This window comes from Zingiber officinale, chromosome 6A (assembly GCF_018446385.1).
Source record: "Zingiber officinale cultivar Zhangliang chromosome 6A, Zo_v1.1, whole genome shotgun sequence".
Classification (NCBI taxonomy): domain Eukaryota; kingdom Viridiplantae; phylum Streptophyta; class Magnoliopsida; order Zingiberales; family Zingiberaceae; genus Zingiber; species Zingiber officinale.
Genome location: NC_055997.1, coordinates 126,974,405 through 126,990,529, shown reverse-complemented (window position 1 = coordinate 126,990,529; position 16,125 = coordinate 126,974,405).

The following is a 16,125-nucleotide window of genomic DNA, read 5'->3' as shown; positions in this document are numbered from 1 at the left end:
ATTTGTTAGTTGTGAATGAAAGATTTTCTTGCGACTTAAATCTGCAAGGTTTTCAAACTAACTAATCTGTAAGGTATTACACAAAATTCTCTGCATGGATTTTAAAGCTTATGCGAGCAATATGCCGTTGAGTCATAACATAACAGGTGATCCATTATTATTATTTTAAAAAATAATTATATTGCTAATAATATCATGGCATGAAAAAATAAGTTCACATGTACTATATACTGCATCCAATTAGTCAACTTCGTCAACTTATAAACAAAAATTTAAACCGCCATAAATAATTCTCAACATCATGTAAATATGTTGTAAAAGAATCTAAGCGATATAGATAATACACAAAAAAAAAAAAAACATAACTCAATGATTCATGTCAATGAACCATGACTTAGAATCTATCCATCTAGATTGTTCTAGCCTGAATGATTCTTGTGCGATTGGAATATTTTCAAAACAATGCCTCTATGTCACCTTTGTTTTTTAATCCTTAGTTTATCTCTAAAATTATGAATTATGCTTGAATATCTTTGTGGCTATTCTCCTAGGATACAGATACAGATAAACAAAGTGCATACTTACACTGTTAAACCTGGAGATAAAGAATGCATGCAAAGGAACTAGAATCATGCACAACTCAATTTATATCATACTTTTCTTGTGTTTATCTAATATGTGCTTACAGTTTGTTTGCTTTTACTGAAAATTAGTCATTAGCAGGTAGTTCAATATTTCATGGATGTTGTGTCAGTTTGATTTCTTGTTCATGTATTTTACTAATTCAGTGCAAGGTTCTAAAATTCGATTCGCTAGATGTTAGTTGGGCGTTGGACCAATGCCTAGCACTTAGACCACCAAGACAGGGACTAGGTACTTTTAGATGGATTTTACGATATCAACATAAATTATATAATAAATTATATTTTATAACTTCAACACAATAATATCTAATTAAAATGAGTTTAAAATTATACAATTGATAAAATATTATAAATTTATTTTACTTCTTTTTTATAATTTTTAACAACTTTTTCTTTATCGAATACAAACTCAATATATCATTGTGATCCTTCTCTTCTTCTTTGAATGTAAAATAATTCTCGTGAAGTTGTCACTCCATAGCTTTTTTAGAGTTGTAGAATTTCATCTACTCCAGTTGCTTCATAACCATTTATCAAGTGTCCTGAAACCTAGTTCAACCTCATCATCTTCGCAATCCTCCACAATCCACCCTTTTGTATTTGAAACATCTTTTACAAGAAGGACATCAACATTTTTTTTTTTTTCAACAATCTAATATTAAAATAAATAAATACTAGATTGTTCACCTGTTGACATCCAATCTGTTTCTTTTCTTGTTGGATCAGAAAGGTTATATTTTATTTTTTTTTAATTGGGCTTTAAATTTAAATGGCTAATCTAAAAAAAAAATAAAAACCCTATACTATTTCCGCAGTGCCTAGATGATTCAATTGATTAGTCGGCACCTAAGGCCACCTAATCCTGTCTAGGCGCCAAGGCCACCTAGATTGGTCGACTAGCATATTTTCGATGCAGTTGGCTGACGTCTAGCGCCTAGGTGACTGCTTAAGTCGATTTTTAGAACATTGTTTCAGAGGATCAAAACATTAGCAAAGAAAAAGGTAGAAGAGGAAAGAAGTTTCATTGTGAATAAGATTTTAGTCCCATATTGGGAGTTTCAAGGCATATTGGTTAGTTTATATTGTTTCATATGCATTGGTGTTGCGAACAAATGCAGCGGGAGAGATTCTCTCTCACACGTGGGTGCACAGAGGGTGCAAATACAAGACTCGGATTGCACTGAATCAAGTTGATTAGTGTGCGAACACGACCTACGCGCGTCAAATGCCGGACAGGTCGGGACAAAATTTGTCCTAGTGGAACAACTAATATTTTGTCACATAAATCTTTTGTTGCGTGTGTAACGGATGCATTAAATTAAAGATTAATGCAGAATGAAACATTGGCGTTTCATATCTCGACAAATAATGATCATTAATCGATTATTAACGTTGTTGTTGATCTGAACTCCTATATAAGGAGGTTGCGATCATATGGTAAAAGATTACACACATGAAAAGTTGAAGCTCTCCACTTACATTTCCCTCCAACTCTATCGTGCATCTTTTACTCGGTGGAGTGCTCGTGATAGCAGTCCGGTACCACTTAGTTCGTCGTGACCGCCAGTGCTTGGTGCACACCATGGTTAATCGTTGTATCCAAGGAAACAGACGATCCAAGGAAGCCTCGAAGTACAACTGGAGGTGGGGTGAATCTGTTTCAAGGAAATTGTGTTCATTGCAGGCCTCAGTTCATTCAGCTCACTTGTCCAGTCGCTTTCTATGCTTCGCTCGGCTGATCGCTTCACTTAGTTGTTCGCCCACCCGGTCGCTCGGTAGAATTCTTCGACGCTCGGTAGCAACTCGTTCGGTAGAAGCCTTCGACTCGCTTGGCAGCAACTCGATTGGTAAAAGCCTTTGGCTCACTTTGTAGAAGCTCGCTCAGCCTCTGCCCGGTCGGCCTCAAGCTCACTCAATCTCTTCGTCCGTTCGACCTTCAACCCGCTCGACCTCTCGTCCGATTGCCACAAGCTCCCTCGACTTATCTTCCTGGCCGACCTTCTGCTTGCTCGACCTCTAGTTCGACCGACGTCCAACTTGCTCGGACTATCTACTCGGTCAACCTTCTGCTTGCTCGGCCTCTAGTCCGACTGACGTCCAGCTTGCTCGGCCTATCTGCCATGCCAACCTTCCATTCGCTTGGCCGCCCATCCTCTCGCTTGATCGCTCGGTTTTTTTGCTCACCCAACCGGCAGTAAGTCTACTCGGCCTCTCCGCTGCATGCTTGTCCGGCTGCACACTCGCTCGGCCACTACGCTCGGCCAGCCTCAATCTCGCTCGGGAGCTAGCCCTGTGCAACCTTCGTTCGACACTTTGAGATACTAACCCCTGCTGGTAGTCTGAGATTATCAGCTCAGGTCGTCTCGAAAGATAAGTTGAATTTAAATTTGTACAATTAAATTTGGCTAAACACCCAAAAATTTCTAGCAACATATTGTTTTGTCTATTAATCTTGAAACAAACTCAATTCTGTTGAGATGACCATAGAACAAAATGTTGAGGTGCAACAAACTGAACACATGAGCTTCCCAATTGGAACTGTGTCAATTTATCATGGGGAAAAAACTAGAGAAATTTAGTGGATTGAACTTCAAGAGGTGGTAACAATAGTTGCTCTTCTACCTAACCACGCTCAATCTGACTTGGTTCTTGACCGAGGATCCTTCCAAGCGTGCAGAGGATGCTGATGTACAGACCATCAATGCATTGGAAGCATGAACTCATTTTGAGTTCTTTTGTCGAAACTACATCCTCAATTGTTTTGCCGACTCGCTGTACGTTGTGTATAGCACGAAGAGAACGGCTAAGAAGCTATGAGAGTCCTTGGACAAGAAGTATAAGACGGAGGATGCAGAGATCAAGAAGTTCATCGTAGGTCGATTCTTGAACTACAAGATTGTTGACTCCAAGATAGTGGTCAGTCAAGTCCAGGAGTTTCAGGTGATCTTGCACGAGATTCATTCAGAAGGGATGATTCTAAGTAAAACCTTTCAGGTGTCTGCTATCAATGAGAAGTTGTTTCTCGGCTGGAAGGATTTCAAGAACTATCTGAAGCACAAGCGGAAGGAGATGAATGTGGAGGAACTCATCGTTAGACTTCGTTTCGAAAAAGACAACAAGAGTTCTGAGAGAAAGTTGTTCTCTCAGGCTACTATGAAAGTCAACGTGGTCGAGCATGGTCAAAGCTCGAAACCAAAGAATCCCAAGTCTTCCAAGATGGGACCCAGAGGAGGCATCAGTAAGAAGAAATTCTCTGGAAAATGCTTCAACTATGACCGAGTGGGTCACAAATCTTCGGAGTACAGAAAGTCGAAGAAGAAGCATGACGTCAACCTAAACGAGAGACCAGAAATGGACGACCTCTGCGCTGTGGTCTTTGAGTTGAACCTAGTGGGTTCAAACCTGCGGCAATGGTGGATTGATACTGGAGCCACCAAACACATCTGCTGCAATAAGGAACTGCTCCATAACTTTGAAGAAGTCAGTAGAGACTAGTTTTTTTATGGGGAAATCAACAACCTCGGACATCATGGGCCAAGAAAATGTGGTGCTGAAGATGACTTCAGGCAAGAACCTAATTCTGAACGTGTTATATGTTCCGGAGATGTGAAAGAATCTAGTGTTCGGATCAATGTTAAGCAAGAATGACTTTCGCATTATTTTTAAGTCAGACAGAGTTATACTGTCTAAGAATGGAATGTTTATAGAGAGAGGTTATTATCTAATTTGCTGTTTAAGCTCAATGTAATGACGATTAGACCTAAGATAAATTAAAATGAAAGTTCTTCCACTTATATGCTTCAGTCTTCGTGTTTGTGACATGGTAGACTAGGATATGTTAACTACGATGTATTGCGTAGATTAATAAACATGCAAAGTATACTTACATTTCACCTTGACCTAAAACATAAGTGTGAGATTTATGTTGAAGTGAAAATGACAAGGTCATCTTTTTAACATGTTGAGAGAAGCAATGAACCACTCGGACTAATCCATATCGACGTGTGTGACCTTAAAGGTATACCAACACGTGGTGGGAATAAATACTTCATCACTTTTGTAGATGATAACATAAAATATTGTTATGTGTATTTTCTCAAAAGTAACAATGAAGCTATTGATAAATTTGTTTTCTATAAAAATGAAGTTGAAAACCAAATTAAGGTGGTTCGAAGTGATCAAGATGGTGAATATATATATCAATGTTCACTGAGTTGTGTGCTGAACATGGGATCAGACATGAAATAACAGCTCTGTATACTCCTTAGCAAAATGGAGTTGATGAGTAGAAAAAGCGGACTCTAAAGAAGATGATGAATGTTCTTCTATCGAGCTCTGGACTGTCAGAGTTCATGTAGGGAGAAGTTGTGTTAACAGCTAATTACCTTTTAAATAAGGTGTTCCGAAAGAAAATAGATAAGAGCTCTTATGAGTTGTGGAATGGAAGACAACCGTCCTATAAATATTACGAATTTGGAGGTGTCTTGCCAAAGTTTTGATACCTGATCCGAAAAGGATTAAGATAGGACCAAAGACTATGATTGCATATTTATTGGATATGTACATAACAACAGTGTGTATCGATTTTGTGTGTATGAGTCACATATACTTTAGATACTCAAGAAACAGTAAGCTCAGATTTTATCAGATTTTATGTTGGAAAGTGAGCTCCGGAGTTACTCAGAAACAGTAAGCTCGTCTGATGGATCACACTGGAGAGAGACAATTGCATTTAAGATAAAATCTATCTTACAAAATCACACTTGGAAACTTGTGGATTTTCCTTCGAGAAGTAAATCACTAGGTTGCAAGTGAATCTTCAAGAAGAAAATAAAGTCGATACACAATTGACAAGTATAAACTCAGATTAGTAATCAAAGGATACTGATAACGAGAATACCTCGATTATTTTGATATGTATTCTCCGGTGTCGAGAATAACTTCCATTAGAGTATTGTTGACTATCGTCACTCTATGGAATCTCGAAATATATCAAATAAATGCAAAAAGAGCCTTTTTAAATGGGGATTTAGAAGAGGAAATCTATATGGATCAACCTGAGGGGTTTCTGTGCTTGGACAGGAAAATAAGGTTTGTAGATTGGTGAACTCATTATATGGCTTGAAACAAGCACTAAAATAGTGACATGAGAAATTTGATAATGCCATGAAGGTTTGTGGATTCAAAAATAATGAATGCGATAAATCTGTCTACATGAAAGCTAAATGACTATGTCATCTTATGCCTCTATGTAAACAACATATTTATTATTGAGAGTAATGATAAGATAATCTAATCCACTAGAGATAAGTGGAACTCAAGATTTGACATGAAAAACATTGGCCTAGCTGATATGATTCTAGTAATCAAAATTTTTAGAAAAACAGAAAGACTTGTTCTTAATCAATCCCGTTACTTGGACAAAATTCTTGAGAGATTCACTAAGGGTGATGCTGTGTTGGTACGAATGCTGATAGATACGAGTCAACATTTATCGAAAAATCGAGGTGAAAGTATCTCTCAGATAGAGTACTCACGAGTGATACACAAGTAATCTCAGTGTTGAGCACTGAAGGAGATAATAAGACTACTGAGGTATTTGAGGTATACTCATGAATATGGACTGCACTATACTAGATAAGAGCTCTTATCTAGTATAACATTCGTAAATATTTATAGGATGGTTGTCTTCCATTTCACAACTCATAAGGACTCTTATTTATTTTCTTTCAGGGCATATTTTTTTAAAAGGTAATTAGCTGTTAACACAACTTCCCCCTACATGAACTCTGGCATCCCAGAGCTCTATAGAAGAGTATTTATCATCTCCTTTCGAGTTTGATTTTTTCGCAAAACAACTCTATTTTGCTAAGTATAAGGGGTTGTTGTTTCGTGTCTGATCTCACATGTAACAGAAGCATTAATGTGAAATTGATGGTGACCCCATAACGTCTCGACATTAATGAGGATATTAAACTCATTAATGGTAAATTCGTAACGTCTCAGTATTAATAGCGACATTAAACCCATTAATAATGATTTTGCAACGTCTCGACATTAAATCCATTAATGACGACATTAAACATAATATTAAATGACCATAATTTGATCATTTATTACAGGCAAGGTGAGAGCTCCTATATAAGGTGGTTGGATCTTGAACAAAAAGTAAAGCGGAAGATAAGCGAAAGAGAAAGTGAGAGGATGAGCAGAAAGTGAACGTCTGTCCACCCATGTTCTCTCACAAAACTCTCTCAGTCATGCATCCGCTCGACTGAACTACTCGTGATAGCACTCAGGTGCATTTTCAGTTCACCATGAACAACTAGTGCTTGGTTGTGTTCATGGTTTTGTTGTTATATCCTGGGAAACAGACGACCCGAGAGAACCTCGAAGCACAGCTGGAGGTGTGGCGAATCTGTTTTAAGAAAATTGCGTTGAGCGTAGGCCTCGACATCTTACTTGGTGAATTCTCTTTCTGACTCGATGATCGATTCCTGATTCTGCTACGCACCGCGTCGACTCCGCGACTCGGACCACCAGAAGCTTGGCAAAACCAGTCCCGTTGACAGTCTGAGATTATCAGCTCAGGTCATCTCGACAGATAAGTGAATTTAAATTTGTTGTATTTAAATTTAGCTAAGTTCCGAAAAATCTCCGGTGACAGGTTATTTTGCGCAACACTAAGCACAACAACGAGCATCGGAAAGTGTAACTAGCCCATAATCTATTCATCTACTTCAAACTTGTAGTAGGCATGCTACATAATTTTTTTAATGTATCGTCACAATTTCCTTTGATTTTGTTTCGGCATTCTTGTGCAAGGAAGTTTGAAGCTGAGCAGAATATGTATATTATTCTGGGGTGTGAAGTTATAGAGAGATTAAGAAGAAAATAAGAGAGAAGTAATATATATATCTATAAAAGAATAGTCGAAATTAGGTTTAAACCTATTATGAAATAAAGAACGCAAAGAAAAAGAGATATAGCCTTAACGTGGTTTAAGTGAAATCAATTGATTCAATATCAAAATAACTTGTCTTAAACATCATTTAAGTATATGTTTATATAACTCTCAAAATCCTAAAAAAAACTAAATAGAAAAATAACTAAATTCCCTAAGATTTAGGAAAAAAAGATATCCAACTAGACTTATTTCCTAATATTTAGGATAAATTAACTATTAAAACTTGATTCCTAAGATTTAGGACAAAATTAAATATAATTAAGAAAAATTTTAAAAAAATTAAACTTAATTAACGGATAACTACTTTAAAAAAAAATCTAATTTGGATTTCCTCATGCATCAATCGCCTGGAGTTAAAGAAAACTCGTCCTCGTGTTTAGGGTGGGTATATATGGCTCCAGAGCATAATGACTTAGGTGTTTTATGTTAAAAATATCAGAAGTTTTTAAATGACTAGAAAATCTATAGGTATTGTCATTAATCTTTCCTAGTATCTTGTACGGTTCAATCTTTTGATCTTTGAGCTTGTTGTATTCACCAACAGGGAAACGGTCACAAGTTAATACATCCCAAACTATATAACCAATGTCAAAAAGAACTTAACGTCGATGTCGATCTGCTTTTATCTTGTATTCGGTGTTGCTTTCTTGAATATCTTACTTAACCTACTCATGAATAACCTGAAAAATGCTCAATCATCTCCTCAGTCTTGGGGTTAGCTTGTCCAGGACGCGAAATATGGACTAAATCCAGTACTCCAGACGGGTTTCGTCCATAAACAACTTCAATAGGACTCAAACTAGTTGTTATGTTCCTTTAATTTGTTATATGTGAATTCTGCTTGAAGTAAAACCATGTCCCATTGCTTCAGTTTGGTTCCTTTGAGACATCTCAGAAGATTTCTTAAGCTCCGATTCATTACCTCGGTCTGACCATCCGTCTGAGGGTGATAGGTGCTACTGAAGTTTAGTTTTGTCCCTAGCTTTGTCCATAAAATCTTCCAAAATTGACTGATAAATTTAGTATCACGATCTGAAGTAATAGTTTCAGGAATACCGTGTAAACGCACAATCTCTTTGAAGAAGAGGGTGACAATCTGAATAACATCCATGATTTTTCTGCATGCCACAAAGTGAGCCATCTTGGAGAATCGGTCCACCACAACTAGAATAGAATCTGCTATCCGTTGGGTGCAGAGTAAACCCAATACGAAATCCATGTTAACTTCGTACTAAGGGGCTTCAGGAATTAGTAAGGGAGTATACCAACTAACATTGGTGAGGGTTCCCTTACATTGCTGGCAGACAAAGCTACGGTCCACGAAATGAAAGTCATTGGTTAGCTAGGGCCAGTAAAAGCCGAAAGAGATGAGAGCTAATGTCTTTTCTCGGCCTAAATGTCCTTCGTTACGCAATTCACTGATAATTTGCTGCCTTAAGAAACAGTCTGGAATACAAAATTCTAGTCCATGAAATAGAAACCATTGTGTAAAATAAAGTCGTTGCGAAGCTCATTAGTTACCTCCTGAAATATCTTGTTAAAGGAGGGATCAACAACATACATATTTGTGAAAGATCCAAAGTCGACAACCTTAATGCTCATGGTAGTAAGCAGGGAAGAGCGACGGCTTAGAGCATTTACTATTGGTGCGGTTAGCACTAACGGTCTAACTCAAGTTTTGATGAATGATAAAATATGTTAAGTTAGTTTCATTGTTATCTAACACTGTGATCGAGTGTGCAGGCGAAGCCCAGACAGGTCGACGGGCTGACCGGATGTCTAGCACGAAGCCCAGCTAGGTCGACGGGCCGACCGGATAGCTGGCACGAAGTCCAAACAGGTCGACGGGTTGACTGGATAGTTGGCACGAAGTCTAGACGGGTTGACCGGCTGATCGGACGTCTGGCAGGTAGGTAAAGGTAAGTCACTGGAGGGGAGTGACTGTAAGGACGCGTTCCCAGGAAGAAAACTTAGGCGCCGATCCGACTTAGGACCATTTCGGAACTCTAAGTCGAGATCTTAACTAGATTTCAATCTCGGAGAGACGGAATCTAATTAATATTCCGCTTATCTATAAATTGTACTAACACTCTGTTTTGCAGGATATATATTGTATGTTTACCTCCGGACTAACGTTTTCTTGCAGGAAGAATGTTGTTGGAAAACCAGGGTTCGGGCGCTAGGAGGTAAATTTTATCCCCAACATCGCCTCGCCACGTGGAGTTCGTTGATTGGTTCGGCTACGTCACATTCAGGGCGCCTCGAAGGGATCCGGGTGCCCCGAACCTCCTATATAAGGAGGGTGAAGGTTGGAGTAACTCAACAACTTACAATCTGCTCTCCTGTGCTCCTGTGACGTTGCGAAAGCTCTCCGACAAGTGCTAGTTTGTTTTATCTTTCTTTTCTTATTGTCGGTTTTTCTTCGCTAATTAATTCCCGTGCTTAGTTTGTAAAAATCTTTCGAATTATTAGTGATTGCCTATCGAAAACACCCTTGCGTACGGACCTTAGAGTAGGAGTCGCCAAAGGTTACGAACCAAGTAAATCTGTGTTTGCTTTGGCTTGTTTATTTTTCGCTGCGTACTCCACGAAAATTTTAAATCGCTATTCACCCCCTCTAGCGAAACTCATCGATCCAACAAGTAGTATCAGAGCAGGTATCGCTCTGATTTGGTGCAACCACCAATCAGATAAAGGGGGGTCTTTTTAAAAGAAAAATTAGGTATCATTTTTGCTTAAAATATATTCTTACGCCTTTCGTTTTTTCCTCCAAAAATATTTTTGAAAAATTCATTTTCATTTTTTCACCGTTGGTTAGTATTAGTAAAATATAACATTTATCAAAATTTGAAATAATATTTTTTATTAATATTTTATTTTTTTATTTAGTGAAATATTATATTTTTCTCCAGCACTACTAATCCAAGACTAAGTCTTGGAATTTTTTTGTTTGTTTCCTTGTGTGATAGATCAATGTCTCTTCAAGAAGGACGGAGTATTCACGAACCACCTCCATATAAGATGTACGAGAGACATGAATTCAATTTGTGGATGATGCAGATGGAAAGCTTCATCTTCATGAACGACTTTGATAGTGGCTTGGCACTGAGAAGATCAACATAAAACTCAAAAGCAAACAAAAAAGTAATTAAGTTAGTTTCAGATTTATTACCTAACAAAATTAATTGCAGGATAGGAAAAGTCAAGGATGCCCATGAGTTTTGGACATGTTTGACCAAGCTTCACGAGGAGCCGTTGGAGTTAGACAATCAAGTCAAAATTGAATCTGGACTCGAGTTAGATCCAACGGAAAAACCTACTGAATTAGAAGTTGCGCTCAAGGTTAGTAATATTTATCAAAATACCTCTGCTAATAGTAGTTTAAATAATATGCATATTAATTTGGATATTTCTGAAAATTTATGTGAAAATAGTATAGTTGACAATAATTGTAAAAATACCCTTAGGATATTTTCTGATAAAACAAATCTAATTAATTTAGAAAATACAGAAAATATGGAAATAATTTATAAACATAAAAATTCAAATTTAAAACTAAACAAATCTAAAAATTCAAATGATAAAGATAACAAGGTATGTAGATAAAATTAATAAATTTCTTAATAAATTATTTAATCTAGACAATATCTATCAAAAAAAATCCTATCTAAATTCAAGATAATTTAATTAATAAAAAATTAAATTTTAATGATAAAGTTAATCTAATAAATTTCACTAATCATATCAACTTAAATGGAAAAGAAAATATAAGGATAAAATAAAACACTTTGATAAAATCAAAATTAAATTTAACAAATTTAAAATTAAATGTTAAAAATAACATATTAAATAAAGATAATTTAGAAAATTTAAAATTAACAATTAATAAAAGGGTAAAAGATAAATTTTTAAAAAAATATAATTCAAACAATTTAATTAATTCAAATTTAAAAAATAATAAAAACTTAAACATTAAAAATAAGTTATTAGAGAAAGATAATTCAATTAACTTAATAAAATTAAAATTAAATGACTCATCTAATTAATTTAAAATTAAAAACTTACAAATTAAATAAAAATATATAAAAATCTTAAAAAGAAAATCAATAATTTAGGGGAGACTCCAAACTAATTAGTACTTCCAAAAATAATCTACCCGACAGGATAATCGAAACTAACATACCCGGTAGAGTAATTAGGATTAAAATAAAGTGACAAAGTTTACTTGGCATACGGTACTGGTGAAGTTTTGGATAATAGTACGTTAGAGAAGTATAGTCTATGCATGTCTAGGAAGATATGGCTTCGACCTGGTGCATTTGACTAAGTGGAACTAACTGAAGTTACCATTTACGGATCCTAACTAGTTAGACCAAGGTTTTGTATTAAGTTTGGTGGATAGGACTATTTGAAAAATCTCGATGACATGGTTACTCTAATGATGTCCAGGTGACTCACTATAGCCCAGAAGTTTATCCAAAGAATGTCTGTTTGTTGAGTCCAAAGTTAAATTTAAATCTAACACAAAGTTAAATCAAACTCTAAAAATTGAATCTAACTAATCTCACAAAATTATAAGATTCCCTAATTAAAAATTTAAATCGGGTGAGATAACTAAGGAATAAAAAAAATTAAATTAAATTAAATTAAAATTAAGTTAAAGTTAAAGTAAAGTTAAGTAAAATAAATTTAAAAAATTTAAAATTAAAATTAAAATTAAATTTAAATTAAAATTAAATTAAATTAAATTAAATTAAGTTAAATTAAATTAAATTTAAAATTAAATTAAGTAATGTTTTTTTTACTTAAAAATTTATTCTATTAAATTTAAAATTAAATTAAGTAATGTTTTTTTTACTTAAAAATTTATTCTAAAATTTTTTAACTTAAAAATTTATTTTAAAATTTTTTAACTTAAAAATTAACTTTAAAAAACTCTTTTTTAAAAAAAAATTAAAAAAATATTTTTAAAAAAAATCTTTTAAAAACTTTAAAAATCTTTTTAAAAATCATTTTAAAAGATTCTTTTAAAAAATATTTAAAAACAATATTTAAAAAAAATCTTTTAAAAACTCTTTTAAAAATTTTAAAAATCTTTTTAAAATCATTTAATTTTTTTTAAACTCTTTTAAAAATTTTAAAAATCTTTTTAAAAATCATTTAAAAATTCTTTTAAAAAATCATTTAAAAAAATTCTCTAAAAAACTCTTTTAAAAACTTTAAAAACCTTTTTAAAAATTCATTTAAAATAAATCTTTAAAAACTTTAAAAATCTTTTTTAAAATCATTTTAAAAATTCTTAATTTTTTTTAAATTTATTTTTAAAAATTATTTTAAAAAATTCTTTAAAAATTATTTTTAAGTCTTTAAAAATTTTTTAAAAATTATTTTTAGAATTCTTTAAAAAATATTTTAAGAGTTAAAAAATAGTAACGGAGGTTGATTTTTGGCTCTTTGCATTTAAAAATTTATAGGACATAATATGATTAGTGAATTTTGAGATCTAGAAATCTCAAATTACAGCTATTTCCGGTGAATTTAATTATTTTCTACAAATGATGCAAAGGTTGGAACCGCCAACCCAGTGGCCCCCTCATCCCGGCCCCACAAGTATGAGAGGGAGTAAATCACGGTGAATACGGGCCCAGCTATGACATGGCGGTCTTAGGTGTTTAGCACGGACAGATATTGATGTTATCGCAATTGCTGTCGCAGACCTTCGACCTCCCGACTCATGATGCAAGAATACCATGTCATAACCGGCTGATCCCGCCCGTGGGGGCAATTATTATTATTATTATTATTATTATTATTTTCTACAAATGAAATGAAAAGAGAGGGAGAGAGATTACACGCAAACATAATTGTCAGATTAAATATTAGTGCATTCGATAATTATCAAATGTGATATACATTTTGGTCAATTCAAAAAATTAAGTACTCCAACTGCCTTAAATCAATGGGGCCATTTCGAGAAACAAGAAAACAGAGTTTCCTCAATAATTCTTCTTTGGTTTCATTAAACAGTTTAGTTAACACTTTCACTCAATGAACACTTTTGAATCATTAGGACTTTTTCAATACAAGCTTTGTTAAAGATTTATAAGATTAAAAAATCTCACCAAAAAAAACTTTTATAATTGTATAGGTAAGGTTTGAGATTTTTAATTTGAGAGCAGGTTTAAGTTTTTAAACATATTTTTTGCTTTTGAAGATTGAGTCAGTAATTAATGTGCATGATTGGTCATTTTCAAACAATTAAAAAATAAATTATTTGATGAAACAATTAATTATAATGTTTCATTTTATAAATAATTAGTAATAATTAAAATGATTTTTTTCTTTTAAAAATAAATATATTTGAGATACATTAAAAAAATATACAAATGACTATAATTAAATTAAATTTATAACTTAATTAAATATTAAATAAAAATGATAAATTATATTAAATTAAAATTCATAAATTAATTAATTTATTAATTTTTAATTATAAGCAAATTAAATTAAAATTTATAATTAATTAAAATATCAAATGAAAAAATTGTATGAAGATTTCGTTTTATTGTAGAGAGAATAGTAGATTTGTATCGAAATTGATGTAATATGCATGGAGTTATGTAACTACATGTAGAGAGAATTATAAAAAAATTTATTTAGAGATAAAATCATGAGAAATGTTTTAAAGAATTTTAATAATATTGACGTGACATATTAAATTTTTTTTAAAAAATTTATTTAGAGCTTTAACAATTAGAGACGTCCTTACGGTCTCATAAATAATACGTAATTCTTTCTGTTTGTGGATGATAAACAATAATTCATCTTTCGGTAAATATTTGTTACGGAGTTCATCTTTGATAAATATGTGTCACATTTACTTCATAAGAATTGATGTCCTTTCGTGTGTTACAGTAATTCATGAATGGAGAAAATTGTTACTATAGTACTTACTGTAACTTTGACAATAAAGTATATGAACAATTAACCAGATTAAGTCCTAGGATTATGTTTGAACAATAAAAATGTTTTCATCAGCCGGTGGTCAATTCAGATTATTTCTCTTAATTTTTAATATTTTTAAAATAATTTTCTAAATTTTTTATTTTAATTTTTTTTTTTTGTGAAAATTAAATTTAAATAAGGGAGCGTGGTTGTGGAGGGAGAGTTGGTGCTGGGCAGCAACAATACTGCGGTCATCGAGCGAGAGTCGATGGTGATCGGTGGACGGGCGCGTTCGAAAATCACCGCACTAGCGAGGCCCACATAAACGACCTCCTCTTCAGGGCCTGACGCCAAAGCACGCCAAACCCAGCTCCTTTCTTATCTAGGTTTTAATTGATTTTTTTATTACATTTAATTTATGTTTTTATTTGATTTTCTTGGATGGTATGTCAGTTGTATGAATAAAATAAATCGGTGTTGTAATAATTATAAAATTGTAATTACTAGAAATATTGTAATGGTTTCAAGAGACATGGTTAGAATCATTACAAACTGAACTAAACACTGCTAAGTCAGAGCTGACGTTCTACAAGGCTGAGAAGGGCGAGTGCTTCGAGGTTAGGCAAAAAGGCTAAATTGAATCCCAAGAATTTGGTGAGATTTTTGAGGACTGGTCTCGGAGCTGAAGGGGTCGTTCAACGTTGAAGAGGGTGACTACCTTTTAGTGGAACCTCCCAAGGGATTTATAATTCGACAACAATTGCTAAGAGGACTCCCTAAGAATATTTTAAACAAGTTTGACTAAATGTGAGGCATACTTATATGTTTGTACCATGCAATTATTGCTGCATTGTTTTCGTGTTGGATCAAAATCCAAATGTATTAGTATCATAATTTGTTTTTTTAGTTCAGAACTTTGGCTCTATATTTTTTTTTTTTTTTGAAATACTATAGACTATCTTACAGAAAGAAGATAAAGAGGTGTTCATTATCTTTTTTTTTTTTATTTGTATTTTGTATGTCATCCTTTGTTTTATGAAATGTTTCCAACAATTTATACAACACAATGTTTAAATTAAACTAGTTTTAGAAAATTTAGCTTCTTTTTCCCTTCTCACTGTGCCTCCCTCCCTCCAAAATTCTCCTGCTCAAAGCAAATCTTAGCAGCATACATTTTTATTCATCTCCAATTGATCTTTTTGTTTATCCAAAAAAAAGAAGTATCTTTTTTCCTGTTTTCATGACGGGTAATTATTTTTCATAGATAACTTGATGTCAATTATTAATTTAGGTTGCAATCCATCTTCCGGTTTTGAATATCATGCATTACCTCATCCTTTAACAGAAGCAGCGATATGATGAGGAACCTGGTGCTGAATTTCTTGAGAACCAGAAGGCCTACTTCATGGAAGTCGATGCTTTTGAACTCCCTGTAGAGTTCGTAAAAGAAAAATATCTTGAATAAGATTAACAAAATCAGCATACCAGTTTAACCTTGACACTTTGTATAGTTACTGTACCCATCTCTTTTTTTTGACATGCCAATATTTTCAACTCCCATACAGCTAG